This window comes from Schistocerca cancellata, chromosome 3, assembly GCF_023864275.1.
Source record: "Schistocerca cancellata isolate TAMUIC-IGC-003103 chromosome 3, iqSchCanc2.1, whole genome shotgun sequence".
Taxonomy (NCBI): domain Eukaryota; kingdom Metazoa; phylum Arthropoda; class Insecta; order Orthoptera; family Acrididae; genus Schistocerca; species Schistocerca cancellata.
In genome coordinates this window covers 149,766,950-149,788,646 of record NC_064628.1, presented here as the reverse complement: position 1 = coordinate 149,788,646, position 21,697 = coordinate 149,766,950, and the positions used below count along the sequence as shown (strand labels likewise).

Sequence of the window (21,697 nt, the reverse complement as noted above, 5' to 3'; positions counted from 1 at the left end):
TAGTTGTAGTTTGGGTATGATGTGTCTCAGTGAGAGATAAATCTTGAAATGGAAGGGTTGTTCCTAGCTACAGTCTTGGAAACTATGTATCTGCTGTTGACTCCAATGTTTTCAAGATTACTTGTGTACAAAATTGGCCAGACTTTGCAGTTTCTTCTTCAGTAAATGAGTGGAAGGTGGTGCAGATAATGGTATAAATGTTCAGTGCCTCCTGTGAGTTGTTGATGCTGCTTGTCTTTTAAGTAAAATTGATAGGGGCTCTTGATTGACCCAGCCATAGACAGAGCTGGTGCATACTTGGCTTGAGAAGACTTTGGCCAGTAAATGATGAAATACCAACACATTGCTCACAACAAAGCTCCTTTCCCTGCATTCTAGTTTCCCTCGGGTATAGAGTGACATGATATTGGCAGATAATCACTTTGATCAGGCTGTTTGTTTTTTTTTTAATGCTCTTTTACCAGAATCCATTCATAGTGATAAGTGTGTTCTCTGGTGAAACACGATGAGAACATTGTGTGAAGTGCACAGAAGTAGCTATTTGAGTGTGTGTGAAAATGTGAGGTAACCACTGTTACTCCTAAATTTCTGTGGAATTAAGTTTTCTGTGTGTGTCTGAAAATCCAAGTGGTTCAAGTTGGTAGTTTATTTGTTGCAAGCGAAAAAAGCTTTTTAGTAAACTGAGGCACTAGCATTAGTTTCCTGTTCACTGTGACAAGGAAGCTAGTATAAAAAGTAGTTTGTGGTTTTGTTTGCAAAGAAGTGCTCATGGGATGTAAGCACTGCTTGAGATTATTCTGAGATGATTTTTTGAGGGGGGGGGGGGGAGATTGCTAAACATCTAGCATTTTAGTAAGGAGCTTGTCGGAGTAGTCGTAAAATTGTTATTTTATGAGAAATTTCTTTATTCATAGCACATGGCCATCATAGTTGAAGCATAAAGATTGGCATGGTATGCGTAGGTCTGTAAAATGTCCTGACAGTGATGTTCACAGAGACTTGTTGTATACTTTGATTCTTCATCTGTTTAACAGTAGACATAAGAAATGTATTAGTGGAGCAAGTAGCTGTGAAATTACTGGCGTATGATTGATAGTATGGACGTGGCGCTGAGTGTAAGTGTTTGTTTAGCTGTGGGTGTTTTCATAATTGCCATGTGAGGAAAAGCAATACTCGTGATAGGCGAAAAGAGATACAGAGAGAAACACATTTATTGCGAGTATTATATATCAGCAGCTCTTGGGCGGGTATCAAGCTAGACGCAAAGTGAAACGAAAGAGGAAGTATGCATGAAAGTGGCGATATATCGACAAGAGTTTGCACTGTTAGGGTGAGGTGAATAAACTAGTGCGGTGCGAAAATTTTCGAAGAGAGAGGCGGCTTTAAAGAAAGCACAAGAGTCGTATGAACGCCGTCTTGTGTGTTTGTCTTTCAGTGGCTATTTGGCATGTCTGCTTGCGCCATAGGATGCTACTGTATGTGCCCCAGGCCCCCATCTAGCGGCCGGAGGTGCAAGCGGTGTTTACATACAGTCTCGCGTGAGGCAATGGTCTCTCATTTCGGAAGACAAGAAGCACTGGTAGCGCACAAAATAGCTGAGTGAGATCATGGCGGCCAAGTAAGAGTAGAAGTAGGTTCTTTGCAGAATGTCCGAGCTTAAGAAATTCTTCGATAAGTAAATCGCGAAATGTGAAGAGTGTGTCGTATTCTCGTAGGGCGTGTTGACGGTCTCGTGGCATAAGTAGCGAGCGGTGATAGCTTGCTAGCAAGATCATACTTCACAGGATCATTTCTGTAGTATGTCTTCAACTCTCTCTAGTTCAAAGCTGGAGTAGACGTAACCACGATGATGAGTGGTAGCACTGTCCCTGAGCGTGAGGCTTGCGATCGAGATTCATCGCATCTTGGTTGTAATCGATGATCGTTCACCACATTCTGAGGGATGTGGGAAGGGAATAGCGCTTTCCGAGTGGTGGTTTTATTATATAGAATAGAAGCAAGCATAAGTCATACTTTTGGTATCGGGACCCGCGTCGTTGCAGCAATGTCGCTACAGGTTGTGGAAGGACTTTGATTGCGACATGTCATGAAAGCCTTGTGGGAGTTTCTCAAGTGGCACGGGGACGAGCCATTTGATTTGGCCTGCTCCAAGTGCTAGGCTTGGATGACAACGACGTACTTTTGAGTTACAAGAATGAGTGAGCAACACAAGAAGAGTGCAATTGATGACCATAAACGGCTGACACACAACACAGTCTTGATAATCAGCACTAATGCATGATGTACGGAACATTTAGGAGGAGCGCGTTTGGCTAGCAAACATGAATTGAGTGATTTGCAAGGCACTGTTATCTGCAAGAAGGAATGCATGGAATTCGCAAATGAATAAGACTGGTTCAAATACTATCGACAGAAATTTTATTTCTGTTGTCAACTAGTATTAATTAGTTGTGTGGGAGCAGGGGGATATTTCCCTTGCACCATACATCTACATACAGGTTGCGTCTGATGTGGCCTAGTTTTGCGTTCAAAGAACTATCTAGTTGCCTGTTTTTTCAGTGAACGAGTGTGGTGGGGAGGAGAGAGATTAGTGTTAGATGCAGAGCAGTGCGGGCAGTTAGTTGTGTGTCTGACGGTGGGTCGCCGAGAGGAATTAGGCGTGCTGCCATCTGTCGGCAGGTGAGGTAATGAAGCAGCTTGAATGGTGACAGAAATGATGAAAATAGTTATCTAAAGAGTAATATCGACGACATTTGGCAGACACGTATTTCAGCGCTGACAGTTAGTTTGGGGTGTGTGCTTGCATGGCACTGGAAGTCTGTTGATGGTAGAGAAGTAGACAAGACGGAAAGAATTTTCCGCGTTCTCGCGGAGAAGCAATAGAGAAGCAGCCATAAGTATTGAAGTGAGGGCTTTGATCGGCACTCTGGTTTCCCTTCAAAACGAATAAATCTTTCGCCTTTTACTAAAGATTTCCGTGGAGGGGAACATTAAATGAGTCTATAAGGTATTTTTCGTAGTGCTCGGCTATTGCTGAGCCATAATCACAAGTAAAACGTAATGTAATTAGCAAGAGGTAGGTTGTGTTGTGAGTATGAAGGGCGTGGAGTAGCGGATCACGTTGGATCAGGTAGATGCTTTTTTAATTTGAAAATGTAATTGGCCGTTTCGTAGTATAATGAAACAAGTACATTTGCCCTGAAATGGCTTGCAGCGTGTTAGGCGATTGTGTAAAGAGAGAGAGAGAGCGCTATTTATTGTCCTGGAAACTCTTGGTGAACCCTTTCCGCATCTCAGTTCTAGATGATTTGAGGGTGTTTACTTGCACTGCAGTTGCACAACAGCATATAAGCCGATATTTGGAAGTGAATGATGAATTGAGAGGCTTTGTAATAAATACTAGTATGTGATTAGTAGATTGTGTTTTGAAACCCAAAATTATTTTTACCGCACAAGTTTGTGATTTGTAGGTATGATGTGAGTGAGATTTGGGCTGTAGATGGTGGTTAGTTGGGCAGGATGAGCATTTCAATTGTTTTCAACAGAGTGGATATTAGTGGCACTGGCTTGTTGCCATAATGTGGCATTGGTTCTTTGTTCATAACAGTGTACTCAGTTTTGTAGAAGATTTAGGTGAGAAAGAGACAGTTGTTGAATATGACATAGATAGCTAGAGATGAATTGAGTAGCAATTTCCTGGTAGTTGTAGTTTGGGTATGATGTGTCTCAGTGAGAGATAAATCTTGAAATGGAAGGGTTGTTCCTAGCTACAGTCTTGGAAACTATGTATCTGCTGTTGACTCCAATGTTTTCAAGATTACTTGTGTACAAAATTGGCCAGACTTTGCAGTTTCTTCTTCAGTAAATGAGTGGAAGGTGGTGCAGATAATGGTATAAATGTTCAGTGCCTCCTGTGAGTTGTTGATGCTGCTTGTCTTTTAAGTAAAATTGATAGGGGCTCTTGATTGACCCAGCCATAGACAGAGCTGGTGCATACTTGGCTTGAGAAGACTTTGGCCAGTAAATGATGAAATACCAACACATTGCTCACAACAAAGCTCCTTTCCCTGCATTCTAGTTTCCCTCGGGTATAGAGTGACATGATATTGGCAGATAATCACTTTGATCAGGCTGTTTTTTTTTTTTTTAATGCTCTTTTACCAGAATCCATTCATAGTGATAAGTGTGTTCTCTGGTGGAACACGATGAGAACATTGTGTGAAGTGCACAGAAGTAGCTATTTGAGTGTGTGTGAAAATGTGAGGTAACCACTGTTACTCCTAAATTTCTGTGGAATTAAGTTTTCTGTGTGTGTCTGAAAATCCAAGTGGTTCAAGTTGGTAGTTTATTTGTTGCAAGCGAAAAAAGATTTTTAGTAAACTGAGGCACTAGCATTAGTTTCCTGTTCACTGTGACAAGGAAGCTAGTATAAAAAGTAGTTTGTGGTTTTGTTTGCAAAGAAGTGCTCATGGGATGTAAGCACTGCTTGAGATTATTCTGAGATGATTTTTTGAGGGGGGGGGGGAGATTGCTAAACATCTAGCATTTTAGTAAGGAGCTTGTCGGAGTAGTCGTAAAATTGTTATTTTATGAGAAATTTCTTTATTCATAGCACATGGCCATCATAGTTGAAGCATAAAGATTGGCATGGTATGCGTAGGTCTGTAAAATGTCCTGACAGTGATGTTCACAGAGACTTGTTGTATACTTTGATTCTTCATCTGTTTAACAGTAGACATAAGAAATGTATTAGTGGAGCAAGTAGCTGTGAAATTACTGGCGTATGATTGATAGTATGGACGTGGCGCTGAGTGGAAGTGTTTGTTTAGCTGTGGGTGTTTTCATAATTGCCATGTGAGGAAAAGCAATACTCGTGATAGGCGAAAAGAGAAACAGAGAGAAACACATTTATTGCGAGTATTATATATCAGCAGCTCTTGGGCGGGTATCAAGCTAGACGCAAAGTGAAACGAAAGAGGAAGTATGCATGAAAGTGGCGATATATCGACAAGAGTTTGCACTGTTAGGGTGAGGTGAATAAACTAGTGCGGTGCGAAAATTTTCGAAGAGAGAGGCGGCTTTAAAGAAAGCACAAGAGTCGTATGAACGCCGTCTTGTGTGTTTGTCTTTCAGTGGCTATTTGGCATGTCTGCTTGCGGCCGGAGGTGCAAGCGGTGTTTACATACAGTCTCGCGTGAGGCAATGGTCTCTCATTTCGGAAGACAAGAAGCACTGGTAGCGCACAAAATAGCTGAGTGAGATCATGGCGGCCAAGTAAGAGTAGAAGTAGGTTCTTTGCAGAATGTCCGAGCTTAAGAAATTCTTCGATAAGTACATCGCGAAATGTGAAGAGTGTGTCGTATTCTCGTAGGGCGTGTTGACGGTCTTGTGGCATAAGTAGCGAGCGGTGATAGCTTGCTAGCAAGATCTCCGGCGGTATACCGAAAGGTTACCGCCCTTCGATAGTGCACTTTTCGCGCTGATCGAAGTGTTAGGGGTTCCAGGTGCCAGCCAGCAGCAGCAGCAGCAGCAGCAGCAGCAGCAGCAGCAGCCGCCGCCGCCGCCGCCCCGGCCCCGTCCGCGGCAGCAGCGTCCCTGCCTCTCGCCGCCGCCGCCGCCGTCGCCGCCGTCGTCGCCGTCGACGTCCGTCCGCCGTCCGTCCGTCCGCCGTCCGTCCGCCGTCGTCCGTCCGTCCGCCGTCCGTCGTCTCCCAGTGTGTGTCCTGTCCTTTTAGTGCTGTGTTTTTTCTTTCTTCTTCTTGTCGTCATGTCCGCCCCCAGCACCACCGTCACTACTACCACCACCGCCATCGTGTATACGTCCCCTTCCGCCGCCTCCACCACTATCACTTGGTGTGCCCAGTCCCACCCCCCTCCTTCCATCCCTCCCCTCCTCTCTATCCCTTCGCCCTCGCTCTTTGTCGCCCCCCTCTCCCGCTTCCTCCTCTCGTTCTGATCCCTTCCCCCCACTCCCCCAGCCTGTCACTGCAGCTCCGGCTAGGGTGGTGGCCCGTCGGGCCACTGCGCACGCCCAGCTCTCCCCATCGCCATCACCACCGCCACCGCCGTCATCATCGTCGCCATCGCCATCACTGCCACATTCGCCTGCACCGTCACAGTCACTTCCTCCGGCGCCGACTGCTGGGTCTGTGCCGGGACCTGTCCCTTCCCACCACCTCCCCATCGTTCCTGTCCCTCTTGTCACCACCCGCCCATCTGCCGCTGTCAAACGCCCTAGTGGCGCCTCCACTTCCTCCACTCCTAAAAAGGCTCCACCCCGCCCCCCATCCCCACCCCAAAATGCCATGGACGTCTCCCCACCAGGCCCCGCTCCCTCCTCCTCCTCCTCCTCCTCCCCACCCGGTCTCTACAAATATCTCCTGTCCCGTCCCGATCCTTCCTTCCTCGAGGCCCGGAATCTCTCCCTCCTCCTCCTCCGCCAACATTTCCCAGGCGCCCCCATCTCTCTCCTTACTCCCAGACGGGATTCTGTTCTTATCTCCTCCCCCAGCCCAACCCTCCATACTGACATCCTCTCCCGCCTCCCCATCACCCGTTTTGGTCCTCACGCCTCCCTCACCCCTGCTCCCTCCCCATCTCCTACCCGCCAACCCCAACCCCCGCGTCGCCCGCCGACCCTCACCGCCGTGATCACTCGGCTTAGCCCGTCGATCACGGAGGAGGAGGTGCTGGCGGAGCTGAAGGCCCATCCCACCCTGGAGGTGCGGGCAGTCCGCCGCATTTTCAACGCGACCGGCCCCACCCGCCTTATGCCGTCTCCTGAAGGAGGGTGCCCTCCTCTTCAATCAACGGTACAAGGTGGACCCCTCCCGTTCCCCCCCTCAATCCCTGCGCTGCCAGAGATGTCTGCGCTACAATGCACATCCAACAGCAGAGTGCCGCGAGGCCCCAACCTGCCCGCATTGTCGGCAAGCGCACTTCCTCCGGCAGTGCCCCAACCTCCAATCCCCTCCCTCCTGTAATACCTGCAGCCTCCCCCACCCCACCTACTCCCAAAAGTGTAAAGCCCGACCCCCTCCCGCCACTCCTGAACTCACCGTACCTGTCCGTCCCCTGGACGCACCCACCCCTCCTGGCAATTCCCTTCGTCCCCCCCCACTGCTGAGGACATCATCAGGTTCCTCACCATTGTCCTCCAAAACGTCCATCCTTTTCAGCGCCCCCACACCTTACAACAGATCTCCCTCGCCGCCCGTTCCATATTCCACCTTAAAATGTACGCCACCTTTTCCAATAACCAAGCCCATTTCACCTTCTCCCGCCTTGACACCCTCGTATAAGTCCTTATCATGGCGCGACAGCATCGTATCCTTTTCAACAATATCCGCTCCCTTCCCGCCAACAAGAACCTCTTCCTGCACACCCTTGCTACCCACCGTGTGGATGCCTTCCTCCTTAATGAAACCTTCCTCCAACCCCACCACTCCATCCACACCTCCCCCTATCTCCTCCACCGCTCCGATAATCCCCTCCCAGTTGCGCGTGGCGGAGTTGCCATTGGCCACCACCGCCAGATCCCCGTTCGGCTCCAACCTCTCCTTCCCGACCCCACCGAACACCTGATCCTTAGCCTCTTCTTCCCTGGCCTTACCATTACCTGTGCCACCATCTATGTCCGCCCCAACGCCCCTCTTCCTTTCGACTTCCTCTCCCACATCGATCGTACCTTCTCCTCCTATGTGATCGCCGCCGACCTCAACATCCATAGTCGCTCCGCTGCCCAGTTACGGCGGTGGCATCGGTTCCTCTCCTCCCTTCAAGGCGACCTCATCCCCATCCCCCAGCACACCCGTCCCGAATCCAACTCCACTCCCGATGTTATTCTCTCCTCCCCCAACCTCCTTGGTCGCATTACGGTGGATGTCCTGGAGCCTATTGGTAGCGACCATCTCCCTGTCCTCCTCACCGTTTCAGACGGCCGTCACCCCCGCCCCGACCCTCGTCATGACCCTCCCCCTAAGTACATCCATGACTATTCCCGTGCCAACTGGAATGCCTACCGGGATACCCTCTCCACTCAGGTCGATAGCCACCCTCTCGCCTACCGCCGTCCCGATGATGTCACCCATGCCGCCTCCTTTCTCCAGCAGACCTTGTCTGAGGCCGTGGAGGCCCACGTCCCTACTGTTGCCATCCACCCCCACCGTCCTACCTTACCGCCACAGGCCGTCCTCCTCCTCCGTGAATCCCGTCGTCTCTACCGTGCCTTCCTCCGCACGCGTGACCCGGACACACTACGACGCCACCGGCAACTACAGCGACACGTTCGAAATTTGCTCGCGGCTAAGAAACGCCGGGACTGGCGACAGACATGCACCCGTTTAAATGCTACCCTCCCTATAAACTCGTCCAAGTTCTGGACCGCCTTCCGTCGCCTTACCGGAACCAAACCCTCCCCCTACTATCCTCTTCTCCACGATGATCACCCCTTCCCTGACGCCCTTAGTAAGGCCAATCACTTTGCCTCCTACCTGTCCGATGTGTTTTCCATCCCTGATGATCCCCTGTTCGATTACTCCCTCTTCCCAGATATCCGCGATCGAACTGACACCTCTGTCCCTCCCCTCGCTCCTGGTTTCCAGTACTTGGACAACATTCCACACACAGACCTTAATGCCCCCATCACCACACAGGATCTCATCACTACACTCCGCACCAAACGCAACACCGCTCCTGGTCACGATCGTGTCACCTACCGTCACCTTCGTGAAGCTCCTGTCTCTTTTCTCTCCACCCTGGCCAGGCTCTACAATGTAGTCCTGTCCACTGGTTACTACCCCGACCTGTGGAAAACCTCCCGTATCCTCATGTTCCTCAAACCTGGCAAACCGCCGTCCGCCGTCTCCTCCTACCATCCCATCAGCCTTACCTCGGTCTTCAGCAAGGTCCTGGAATCTATCCTCACCCGCCGCATCCACCAGCATCTCCGCCAGCACCGCCTCCTCCCCGTTACCTAGTGTGGCTTTCGGCCGTCCTTCTCTTCCGACGATCTTCTCCTTCACCTCACTCATCTCCTTTCCGAACAGCTCAATTCCCGTCGCTCCGCAATCTTCCTCTCTCTTGACCTCGAACGCGCATATGACCGCGTATGGCATTCCGGTCTCCTCTTCAAGCTCCAAACCTTCGCCCTTCCCATTAACTATGTTCGTCTGATCGGTTCCTTTCTCTCCCGCCGTCCTTCCCATGTCACCATCCATAACACCGACTCCTACACCTTTTTCCCCTCCGCCGGTGTGCCCCAAGGCTCCGTCCTCTCCCCCCTTCTGTACTTGTTGTACACGGCGGACATGCCGCCGCCGTCACCCCCCGTCCACCTTCTCCAGTTTGCCGATGACACCGCCTTCCTTGCCCTTGCCCCCACCCTGCGACGCTCCCAACACCTTCTCCAATCCCATCTTGACCGGTTCACCGCTTGGTGCAACCAGTGGTTGCTCAAGGTCAATCCTTCCAAAACCCAGGCGATCATTGTAGGCAAAACCACTCCCTCCTTCCGCCTCCTTGATTTCTATCTCACCGTTTATGGCCGTCCCATCGCTCTCACCCCCACCCTTAAGTACCTTGGCGTCACCCTCGACCGTCGCCTCTCCTGGACTCCCCATCTCCAGACAATCCAAGCCAAGGCACGTTCCCGACTCCGTCTCCTCAAGCTCCTTTCCGGCCGAACGTGGGGTCTGGACCCCTCCACCATCCTCCACACCTATAAGTCCCTCATCCGCCCTATCCTCTGTTACGCCCATCCTGCCTGGATCTCCGCCCCCCCTTCCTTTTATAAATCCCTCCAAATCCTTGAACGCCATGCTCTCCACCTTGCCTATCGCATCCGTCTCCCTTCCCCCACGCGGATCCTGTATGACCTTATCCCCTTCCCCCACCTCCTCCTCTTCCTCGAAAGGATACGAATCCTATACACCTCCCGTAAACTCGATCCTCCTCACCCGCTCGTCTCCCCGATCCTCTCCCACCCCCGCCCGCTGCCGCGCCTGTACTCCCATGTCCCACCTGGTCTCCATCTCTCCACCCTCCATACCCTCTCCCAAGGTGGCTTCCGCCAGCTCCCCCTCCCTGATGATGTCCTCCTCCCCTGCATCTACCCCTCCTATCAACTTTGATCCTTCCCCCCCCCTCCTGTGTCCTTTCCTTTCGGCACCCTCCCTCCCCCCCTTTCCCTTCCCTTCTCTTTCCTTTCCCCCTCCCTCCTACCCTCTCCTCCGGGCTTCCGCTCCCCCTTCCCCTCCCCCTTCCTCCCTCCCCCTCTCTCCTTTGCCCGTGGCATCTCTGCTCTCCCCTCTCCCATCTCCCCTTCCTCCTCCTCCACCCCCCCTCTTGGCAGGTCCCCGGACTCGTACACGCTCAGTGAACATTCGCGCGCCGGAGACCATCGCCACCAGTGTTTAGTGTGTGTGCATCGTTTTGTGTTTCGTGCGGTCCCGACTCAACTGTTCACATGTGCCGTCGCCGTTCTCCGTGTTTTGTGCGCCATGTTTCCAAGTGTTAGTGTTTTTTCGTCCAGCGTGAACGGCTTCTTGTCTCTTGTTTTTTTGTATCTCCATGTTTTTGCCCGCCGTCTTTTTTGTATATCACCTCTCTCTCATGTTTATTGTCCAACTGAAGGCTGAAGAGCAGCGAACCATGCTGCTGCCAGCCCACCTGTATAGGTGTTTAAATTACAATAAAGGAAAAAAAAAATAGCTTGCTAGCAAGATCATACTTCACAGGATCATTTCTGTAGTATGTCTTCAACTCTCTCTAGTTCAAAGCTGGAGTAGACGTAACCACGATGATGAGTGGTAGCACTGTCCCTGAGCGTGAGGCTTGCGATCGAGATTCATCGCATCTTGGTTGTAATCGATGATCGTTCACCACATTCTGAGGGATGTGGGAAGGGAATAGCGCTTTCCGAGTGGTGGTTTTATTATATAGAATAGAAGCAAGCATAAGTCATACTTTTGGTATCGGGACCCGCGTCGTTGCAGCAATGTCGCTACAGGTTGTGGAAGGACTTTGATTGCGACATGTCATGAAAGCCTTGTGGGAGTTTCTCGAGTGGCACGGGGACGAGCCATTTGATTTGGCCTGCTCCAAGTGCTAGGCTTGGATGACAACGACGTACTTTTGAGTTACAAGAATGAGTGAGCAACACAAGAAGAGTGCAATTGATGACCATAAACGGCTGACACACAACACAGTCTTGATAATCAGCACTAATGCATGATGTACGGAACATTTAGGAGGAGCGCGTTTGGCTAGCAAACATGAATTGAGTGATTTGCAAGGCACTGTTATCTGCAAGAAGGAATGCATGGAATTCGCAAATGAATAAGACTGGTTCAAATACTATCGACAGAAATTTTATTTCTGTTGTCAACTAGTATTAATTAGTTGTGTGGGAGCAGGGGGATATTTCCCTTGCACCATACATCTACATACAGGTTGCGTCTGATGTGGCCTAGTTTTGCGTTCAAAGAACTATCTAGTTGCCTGTTTTTTCAGTGAACGAGTGTGGTGGGGAGGAGAGAGATTAGTGTTAGATGCAGAGCAGTGCGGGCAGTTAGTTGTGTGTCTGACGGTGGGTTGCCGAGAGGAATTAGGCGTGCTGCCATCTGTCGGCAGGTGAGGTAATGAAGCAGCTTGAATGGTGACAGAAATGATGAAAATAGTTATCTAAAGAGTAATATCGACGACATTTGGCAGACACGTATTTCAGCGCTGACAGTTAGTTTGGGGTGTGTGCTTGCATGGCACTGGAAGTCTGTTGACGGTAGAGAAGTAGACAAGACGGAAAGAATTTTCCGCGTTCTCGCGGAGAAGCAATAGAGAAGCAGCCATAAGTATTGAAGTGAGGGCTTTGATCGGCACTCTGGTTTCCCTTCAAAACGAATAAATCTTTCGCCTTTTACTAAAGATTTCCGTGGAGGGGAACATTAAATGAGTCTATAAGGTATTTTTCGTAGTGCTCGGCTATTGCTGAGCCATAATCACAAGTAAAACGTAATGTAATTAGCAAGAGGTAGGTTGTGTTGTGAGAATGAAGGGCGTGGAATAGCGGATCACGTTGGATCAGGTAGATGCTTTTTTAATTTGAAAATGTAATTGGCCGTTTCGTAGTATAATGAAACAAGTACATTTGCCCTGAAATGGCTTGCAGTGTGTTAGGCGATTGTGTAAAGAGAGAGAGAGAGCACTATTTATTGTCCTGGAAACTCTTGGTGAACCCTTTCTGCATCTCAGTTCTAGATGATTTGAGGGTGTTTACTTGCACTGCAGTTGCACAACAGCATATAAGCCGATATTTGGAAGTGAATGATGAATTGAGAGGCTTTGTAATAAATACTAGTATGTGATTAGTAGATTGTGTTTTGAAACCCAAAATTATTTTTACCGCACAAGTTTGTGATTTGTAGGTATGATGTGAGTGAGATTTGGGCTGTAGATGGTGGTTAGTTGGGCAGGATGAGCATTTCAATTGTTTTCAATAGAGTGGATATTAGTGGCACTGGCTTGTTGCCATAATGTGGCATTGGTTCTTTGTTCATAACAGTGTACTCAGTTTTGTAGAAGATTTAGGTGAGAAAGAGACAGTTGTTGAATATGACATAGATAGCTAGAAATGACTTGAGTAGCAATTTCCTGGTAGGTGTAGTTTGGGTATGATGTGTCTCAGTGAGAGATGAATCTTGAAATGGAAGGGTTGTTCCTAACTATAGTCTTGGAAACTATGTATCTGCTGTTGACTCCAATGTTTTCAAGATTACTTGTGTACCAAATTGGCCAGACTTTGCAGTTTCTTCTTCAGTAAATCAGTGGAAGGTGGTGCAGATAATGGTATAAATGTTCAGTGCCTCCTGTGAGTTGTCTGGTCGCCGCCGCCCGGTGCTTGCCGCCGCCGCCGCCGTCTCTCGGTGTTCGCTGCTGCCTGCAATCATGGACGCCCCAACTACCACCATCATCATCTACACCTCCCCTTCACCTGCCCCCGCTGTAACGTCATGGAGTGCTTCCTCTGGGGTTAACCCGTCTCATCCACCTCCCCTACTCATAGTCTCCTCCCCATCTATCTACTCTCCATCACTATATCTCCAGCTGTACATCACTCCTGCTCCTACCCCTGCTACTGCACCTGCTGCTGCTCCTCCTCCTGCTCCTGCCTCTGCCCCTGCTCCCACCTCCCCTCCCGCTCCTGTCGCCCGCCGAGACGACTTTCTCCCTCTCCCCCTCCGCCCCCAGAACTATCACTGCTTCCCCTGCCCGAGTCACCGCCCGCCGCGCCACAGTCGCCGCCACAGAGCGCCCTACCCTCTCATACGGTTCTACTGACTCACAGGATGGCCCTGCCTCCTACCGCCTCCCCATACATCCAGTCCCTCATCCCTCCTCCCAGGCAACACCCGCCAAAAAATCTTCCAAATGGCACAGTGGCGACCTCTCCTCTACTCCCTCATCCAAAAAGCCACTGCCTGCCCCACCTCCCACTGACCCCGCTTTGAATACCACCCCACCTCCCCCCTCTCCAGCCCCCTCCCTGTATACCTTTGTCCTAGCCAACCCTGACCTGAAATTCCTGGATGCACGCACCCTCACCCTTCAAATCAAGAAGTACATCCCCAGTGCACCCATCACCCAACTTATCCATTGCAGAGACTCTGTTCTCATCAAGTCTCCCTCTCCATCCTTCCATACTGATCTCCTCCGGCGCCCTCCCCGTATCACCTTTGGGCCCCATGAATCCTTCACCCCATTCCTTACATCCTCCTCTCCTCATCAGCCCCAACCCCCTTGTCGTCGGCTGACGCTCACCGCCGTCATCACAAGACTCAGCCCTGTGGTCACGGAGGCTGATGTGTTGGTGGAACTGAATGCCCACCCTGCCCTGGAAGTCTGCTCCACCTGCCATATTTACAACTCCTTTGGCAGAGTCCGCCTCCTCCATCGACCACCTCCTCATGCAGGGAGCCCTGATTTTCAGCCGCCGCCACCCTGTTGACCAGTCCCATTCCCATGCTCAGTCCTAACGCTGCCAGCGTTGTCTTCTGTAGAGCAACCACCTCACCCAAAACTGCAAGAACCCACCCACCTGTCCCCATTGTAAAGCCTCCCACTTCCTTAAACAGTGTCCCAACCTCGCATTCCCCCATCCTGCAACACCTGCAATGAACCTCACCCCACCTATTCCTTCAAATGCAAAGCCAAGCCCCACCAACCCTGAACTCACTGTCCCCGTTCGCCCCATTGACCCACCCATCCACCCTAACAATTCCTTCTGCCCTCCCCCTACAGCAGAAGCCACACACTCCAGCAGATTTCCCTTGCCGCCTGCTCTGTTTTCCACTTAAACACCTACACCACATACTCCCACAACCAGCCCCACTTTACCTTCATCCACCTAGACACCCTCATTTAAGACCCTCTCTCCCCATCCTGCACCCGTCCCACCTCCAACCTCCTGGCGTGTCAACAGAATCCACTCCTCTACCTCAACATTCGCTCCCTCCCTGCACACAAACACCTCTTCACGCATACCCTTTCCCAGCCCCAGGTTGACTCCTTCATCCTTAAGAAACCTTCCTCCAACCCCACCATGTTGTCCACACCTCTCCTTATCTCCTTCACCGCACTGACAATCCCCTTCCCATAGCCCGAGGCAGGGTCGCTATAGGCCACCTCAGGCATCTCCCTGTCTGGCCGCAACCCCTCCTCAATGACCCGACTGAAAACCTTCTCCTCAGCCTATTTTTTCCCTCCCTCACCGTCACCTGTGCCACTATCTATATCCGCCCCACAGCTCCTCTCCCCTTTGAATTCATTTCCCATGTTGACCGTACCTTCTCCACCTATGTGATAGCCGCTGACCTCAACATCCACAGCCGTGACCCTGCCACCCTTTGGCAGTGGCATCAGTTCCTTGCCACCCTCCATGGTGACCTTGTTCCTCTCCCACAGCACACCCGTCCTGAAAGTAACTCCACCCCCGATGTTATCCTTGCTTCCCCCAACCTCCTTGGTCGCATCGCCGTTGATGATCCCGTCGGTAGTGACCATCTCCCTGTCCTTCTCACCATTTCCTCTACCCGTCCCGCCACTGCAGCCACTCACCCAACTGCCCCTCCAAAGTCTGCCCATGACTACCACCGTGCCAACTGGGATGCCTACAGGGAATCCATTGCCTTACAGGTCGAAAGCCACCCCCTCAGCTTTCACCACCCTGATGACATCACCCATGCCTCTTCCTTCCTTCAGAAGACCATCACTGACGCTGTGGAGGCTCATGTCCCTACCAAACTCATCCACCCTCACCGCCCTACGCTTCCTCCATAGGCCATCCTTCTTCTGCGCGAATCCCGCAGGCTCTACCGCTCCTTCCTCTGCACTCGTGACCGGGGGTACTCTCACCCGCCACTGGCAATTACAGCGACATATCCGGAACCTCCTTACAGCAAAGAAACGCCAGGACTGCCACCAAACATGCACGTGCCTCAACTCCACCCTCCCTGTCAACTCCTACAAGTACTGGTCAGCCTTCCACCACCTTACTGGTAGCCATCCCACCCCACATTCCCCCTCCTCCAAGACGATCGGCCCTTTCCTGATAACCTCAGTAAGGCTAACCATTTTGCTTCCCACCTATCTGAGGTCTTCTCCATTCCTGACGATCCCTATTTTGATTACTCCCTCTTCCCCACCGTCCTTGACTGCACTGACACCTGTGTCCCCCCGCTCGCCCCTAGCTTCCAGTACTTGGATCGGTTACCGCCCTCAGACATCAACACTCCCATCACCACGCAAGACATCACACTCGTCCTCCGCTCCAAACGCAACACCGCCCCTGGTCATGATGGCGTCACCTACCGTCACCTCAAGGAATCCCCTCCATCCTTCCTGTCCGTCCTTGCTACCCTGTACAATGTCCTCCTCTCCACTGGATGTTACCCTGACCTGTGGAAGACTTCCTGTGTCCTGCTGTTCCCTAAGCCTAACAAACCCCCCTCTGCTACCTCTTCCTATCGTCCCATCTGCCTCACCTCTGTGTTCAGTAAGGTCTTTGAGGCCATCCTCTCTCGCCGTATCCACCGCCACCTTAACCAGCACCGCCTCCTTCCTCTTATCCAATGTGGCTTCCAGCCTTCCTTCTCTGCCGACGACCAGCTCCTTAACCTTACCAATCTTCTTTCCCTCCAACTTAACTCCCGTCGCTCTGCTATCTTTGTTTCCCTTGATCTCCAGAACGCCTATGACCGTGTCTTGTATCCCGGGCTCCTTTTCAAACTCCAGACCTATGCTCTCCCCATCAACTACGTCCGTCTCGTTGCTTCCTTCCTCTCCCATCGTTCCTCCTATGTGACTATCCACAGTTCCAACTCCCGTACTTTCTACCCATCTGCCGGCGTGCCCCAAGGTTCTATCCTTTCCCCTCTCCTCTATCTCCTGTACACTGCTGATATGCCCAAACCTCCCCCTCCTGTTCATCTTCTCCAGTTCGCTGATGACACCGCCTTCCTAGCCCTTTATCCTACCCTTCAACGGTCCCAACGTACCCTCCAAACCCACCTTGACCAATTCACCGCTTGGTGCAACCAGTGGTTCCTCCGTGTTAATCCCTCCAAGACCCAGGCGATCATCATAGGCTGCACCACCCACTCCTTCCGCCTTCATGATTTCTACCTCACCATTTATGGCCGTCCTATCCACCTCACTCCTACCCTCAAATACCTTGGCCTCACACTCGACCGCCACCTCACCTGGACTCCCCATCTCCTTACCATCCAAAACAAAGCTCACAACCGCCTCCACCTCCTGAAACTCCAGTTCGGCTGGACGTGGGGTCTGCATCCTTCCACCATCCTTCACACCTGCAAATCCTTGATCCGCCCCATCCTCTGTTATGCCAGTGTAGCTTGGATTTTCGCCCCTCCCCGCTTCTATAAAGCCCTCCAAATCCTCGAATGCCATGTGCTGCGACTCGCCTTATGTCCCCCACGCGCATCCTCTATGATCTCATCACCTTCCCCAACCTTCTCCTTTTCCTTGAACACATCTGCACACTATATATATTGTCTGCCGCCTTGATCCCCCTCACCCCTGGTGTCTCCCTTCCTCTTCACCCCCAACCAGTTGCCGCGCCTTTACCGTTGTGTCCCACCCTCTCTCCATCTCCACACGCTCCATCTCCTTTCCCAACGCAACTTCCACCATCTACCCCTCCCAGATGATAAAGCTTCGCCCTGACATTTACCCTTCCGTACAAACTCTAATCCCATCTTCCTGCCTCCTCCTCAGGGCTCCCTCTCCTCCCCTCCCTTCTCCTGAGCGGCTTCCCCCTCTTACTCCCCCTCCATCTCTTGTGCTTCCTTTCAGTGTCTCTGCACTCCCTCCTGCCCTGTCTTCCCTCTTCATCTGCTGCCCCACGTGTCTCCTGCCTCTTCGTGTACCCACTCATGCCCCTCCTCTCTTCATCCCCCCGCTTCCTTTGCTGCCTCTTGCTCTCCCCTCCTTTTCCCTCGGCAGGTCCCGCCTGGCAGTTTTATTCTTCGTCATGTGTGCTCCAAGTGGATTTTAAGTGTGTTGTGTCAGAGTGTTTTTACTACTGTGGCCGACTTTTAACCTGTGCAAGTCCATTCAGTGTCTTCTCTGAGTTTTGAAGAATCGCCAATTGTGTTCTGTGTTTTTTTAAACTTTCTGGTGACTTTTTTTAACTGTCCTCCATGAATGTCTCCGTGTTAGTCTATTTTTTACCTCCTTTTTCTCCCACTTTATCGACTTATGTATATAACATTTTATTCTTATTTTAAGTTGTCATGCCACTCGGCTGAAGAGCGGCGGATTGTGTCGCTGACAGCCCTCCAATAAAGAAGAATAAAAAGCATTGATCGGCATCTCCGGCGGTACTTCGGTACAAATACCGCCCTTTGATTGTGGCTTCTGTCACTAATCAAAGCGTTCGGTTTTCCAGGTGCCAGCCAGCCAGCCAGCCAGTAGCAGCGGTCCAGCCAGTAGCAGCAGCAGTAGTGTCCCTGCCAGCCAGCCAGCGTCCCTGCCAGCCAGCCTGCATTCCTGCCAGCGGTCGCCTCTCAACAGCACCAGCAGAGTGGGGCTGTGGCCCCAGTTTGCGTCCCACTGGTCTTGGTCTGTCTCTGTCCGTCCCCTGTTTTACTCTATACTTTTCGTTCTGTCCTGTCTTTGTTCCTCCTTTCTCCAGCAGACTTTGTCTGAGGTAGTGGAGGCCCATATCCCTTCTGTTGACATCCACCCCCACTGTTCTACCTTACCCCCAGAGGCCGTCCTCCTCCTCCTCCGTGAATCCCACCGTTTCTACCGTGCCTTCCTCCACACGCATGATCGGACACACTACGATGCCACTGGCAACTCCAGTGACACATCGGAAACTTGCTTGTGGCTAAGAAACGCCGGGACTGGCGACAGACATGCACCTGTTTAAATGCTACCCTTCGTATAAACTCGTCCAAGTTCGGGTCAGCCTTCCCACAGCGGATCTAAACCCCCCCCCCTAGTATCCTCTCCTTCATGATAATCAACCCTTCCCTGACAACGTTAGTAAGGCCAATCACTTTGCCTCCTACCTCTCCGATGTTTTACCATCCCCGACGATCCCCAGTTCAATTACTCCCTCTTCCCGGATATTCGCGATCAAACTGACACCTCTGTCCCTGCCCGCGCACCTTACTTGGACAACATTGTACACACTGAACTCAATGCCCCTATCACTACACAGGATCTCATTGCTACACTCCACATGAAACGCAAAACCGCTCGTGGTCACGATCGTGTCACCTATCGCCACTTTCGTGAAGCTTCTGCCTTTTTGCTCTCCACCCTGGCCAGGCTCTATAATGTAGTCCTGTCCACTGGTTACTACCCCAACCTGTGGAAAACCTCCCATATCCTGATGTTCTTTAAACCCGGTAAACCGCCGTCTGCTGTCTCCTCCTACCATCCCATCAGCCTTACCTCGTTCTTCAGCAAGGCCCTGGAATCCATCGTCACCCGACGCTTCCACATGCACCGCCTCCTTCCCGTTACCCAGTGTGGCTTTCGGCCGTCCTTCTCTTCCGATGACTTTCTCCTTCACCCCACTCATCTCCTCTCCGAACAGCTTAATTCCCGTCGTTCTGCTATCTTCCTCTCCCTTGACTTTGAACGAGCCTATGACCGCGTGTGGCATTCCGGTCTCTTCAAGCTCCAAACCTTCGCCGTTCCTATTAACTACGTCCATCTGTTCGGCTCCTTTCTTTCCGAACGTCCTTCCTACGTCACCATCCACAACACGGATTCCTACACCTTTTTCGCCTCCACTGGTGTGCCCCAAGGTTCCGTGCTCTCCCCTCTTCTGTACCTTTTGTATATGGCGGACATGCCGCCGCCTTCACCCCCCATCCACCTTCTCCAGTACGCCAATGACACCGCCTTCCTTGCCCTTGCCCCCACCCTGCGACGCTCCCAACACCTTCTCCAATCCCATCTTGACCGGTTCACCGCTTGGTGCAACCAGTGGTTGCTCAAGGTCAATCCTTCCAAAACCCAGGCGATCATTGTAGGCAAAACCACTCCCTCCTCCCGCCTCCTTGATTTCTATCTCACCGTTTATGGCCGTCCCATCGCTCTCACCCCCACCCTTAAGTACCTTGGCGTCACCCTCGACCGTCGCCTCTCCTGGACTCCCCATCTCCAGACAATCCAAGCCAAGGCACGTTCCCGACTCCGTCTCCTCAAGCTCCTTTCCGGCCGAACGTGGGGTCTGGACCCCTCCACCATCCTCCACACCTATAAGTCCCTCATTTGCCCTATCCTTTGCTACGCCCACCCTGCCGGAATCTGCTTCCCCTACCATTTACAAATCCCTTCAGATCCTAGAACGCCATGCTCTTCGCCTCGCCTATCGCACCCATCTCCCATCCCCCACACGGATCCTGTACGACCTTATTCCGTTCCCCCACCTCCTCCTTTTCCTAGAACGTATATGGAGCCTCTACACCTCCTTTGCTGCCAGAGGTGCCTGCGTGCTAGAGGTTTGTCACCATCGTCCACCTGTTCCAGTGCCTCCACACCCTCCAGCAGATATCCCTCACCCCTCGATCCATCTTCCACCTTAACACCTATCCCACATATTCCCATAACCAAGCTCACTTCACCTAGTAGCCATTGGCCACCACCGCCAGATTCCTGTTTGGCTCCAACCCCTCCTTCCCGACCCCACAGAACACCCGATCCTTAGTCTCTTCTTCCCCGGCCCTACCATTACCTGTGTCATCATCTAGGTCCGCCCTACTGCCCCTATTCCCTTTGACTTTCTTTCCTACATTGACCGTACCTTCTCCTCCTATGTGATTGCTGCCGACCTCAACATCCATAGTCGTTCTGCCACCCAGTTACGATGGTTTCATCGGTTCCTCTCCACCCACCAAGGTGACCTTGTTCCCATTCCCCAGCACACCCGCTCTGAATCCAATACCACTCCAGATGTCGTACTCTCCTCCCTTAACCTCCTTGGCTGCATAGCCATGGGCATCCTTGACCCTATTGGCAGTGACCATCTCCCTGTCCTCACAATTTCAGACAGTGGTCGCCCCTGTCTTGATCCTCACACCGACCCTCCCCCGAAATGTGTCCATCATTATTCCCTTTAGACTGGAATGCCTACTAGGATACCCTCTCTACCCAGGTCGACAGCCACCCACTCACCTAGCACCACCCTGATTGTTACCCACGCCACCTCCTTTCTCCAGCAGACCTTATCTGAGACCATGTAGGCTTACGTCCCTACCATCGCCATTCACTTGCACCATCCCACTTTACCCCCACAGGCTGTTAAAGGACACACTACGACGCCACGGGCAACTACAAAATGTCAGAAACTTGCTTGCGGCTAAGAAACGTCGGGACTAGCGATAGACATGCACCTGTCTTGATGCTACCCTACCTATCAACTCGTCAAAGTACTGGTCAGCCTTCCACCGCCTTTCCGGATCTAAATCCCGCCCCCCTACTTTTGCTCCTTCATAATGACCACCCCTTCCCTGACAACCTTAATAAGGCCAATCACTTTGCCTCCTACCTCTTCGATATCTTCACACTCCCTTATGATCCCCAGTTCAATTACTCCCTATTCCCAGATGTCTGCGATTGAACTGACACCTCATTGACTCCACTCGATTTTGGCTTCCAGTGTTTAGACAACATTACACACGACGATCTCAATGGCCCAATCACTACTCAGGATATCATCAATACACTCCGCACGAAACGCAACACTGCTCCTAGTCATCATCGTGTTACCCATCACCACCTCCGTGAAGCTCCTGCCTCCTTCTCTGCCTTGGCCAGGCTGTATAATGTGGTCTTGTCCAGTGGCTACTACCCCGACCTGATCCTGGATCCTTACGTTCCTCTAGCCCGATAAACCACCATCCACTATCTCCTCCTACCATCCCAGCAGCCTTACCTCGGTCTTCAGAAGGAATCCATCCTTACCCAACGGGTCCACGAGTATCTCTGCCAACCGCCTCCTTCCCGCTACCGAGTGTGAATTTCGACCGGATGACCTCCTTCAGATCACTCATCTCCTCTCTGAACAGCTCAACTCCCGTCACTCCACCATCTTCCTCTCCCTCGACCTTGAACGTGCTTATGACCGTGCAGCGCATTCTGGTCTCCTCTTCAAGCTGAAA

At 51.6% G+C, this 21,697-nt stretch overlaps 4 non-coding genes across 4 annotated transcripts; all 4 read left to right on the top strand.

The window, feature by feature from the left end:
• The first annotated feature begins 1,767 nt into the window (after positions 1-1,767).
• LOC126178500 (small nucleolar RNA U3) lies at positions 1,768-1,974 on the top strand. Its single transcript, XR_007536392.1, has one exon. It is a non-coding gene; the product is annotated as a small nucleolar RNA U3 (small nucleolar RNA).
• A 947-nt stretch (positions 1,975-2,921) lies between these two features.
• Positions 2,922-3,040, top strand: LOC126178589 (U5 spliceosomal RNA). Its single transcript, XR_007536474.1, has one exon. It is a non-coding gene; the product is annotated as a U5 spliceosomal RNA (small nuclear RNA).
• A 7,678-nt stretch (positions 3,041-10,718) lies between these two features.
• On the top strand, positions 10,719-10,925 carry LOC126178499 (small nucleolar RNA U3). Its single transcript, XR_007536391.1, has one exon. It is a non-coding gene; the product is annotated as a small nucleolar RNA U3 (small nucleolar RNA).
• A 947-nt stretch (positions 10,926-11,872) lies between these two features.
• LOC126178588 (U5 spliceosomal RNA) lies at positions 11,873-11,991 on the top strand. The gene has a single exon (XR_007536473.1). It is a non-coding gene; the product is annotated as a U5 spliceosomal RNA (small nuclear RNA).
• The last annotated feature ends 9,706 nt before the right edge of the window (positions 11,992-21,697 follow it).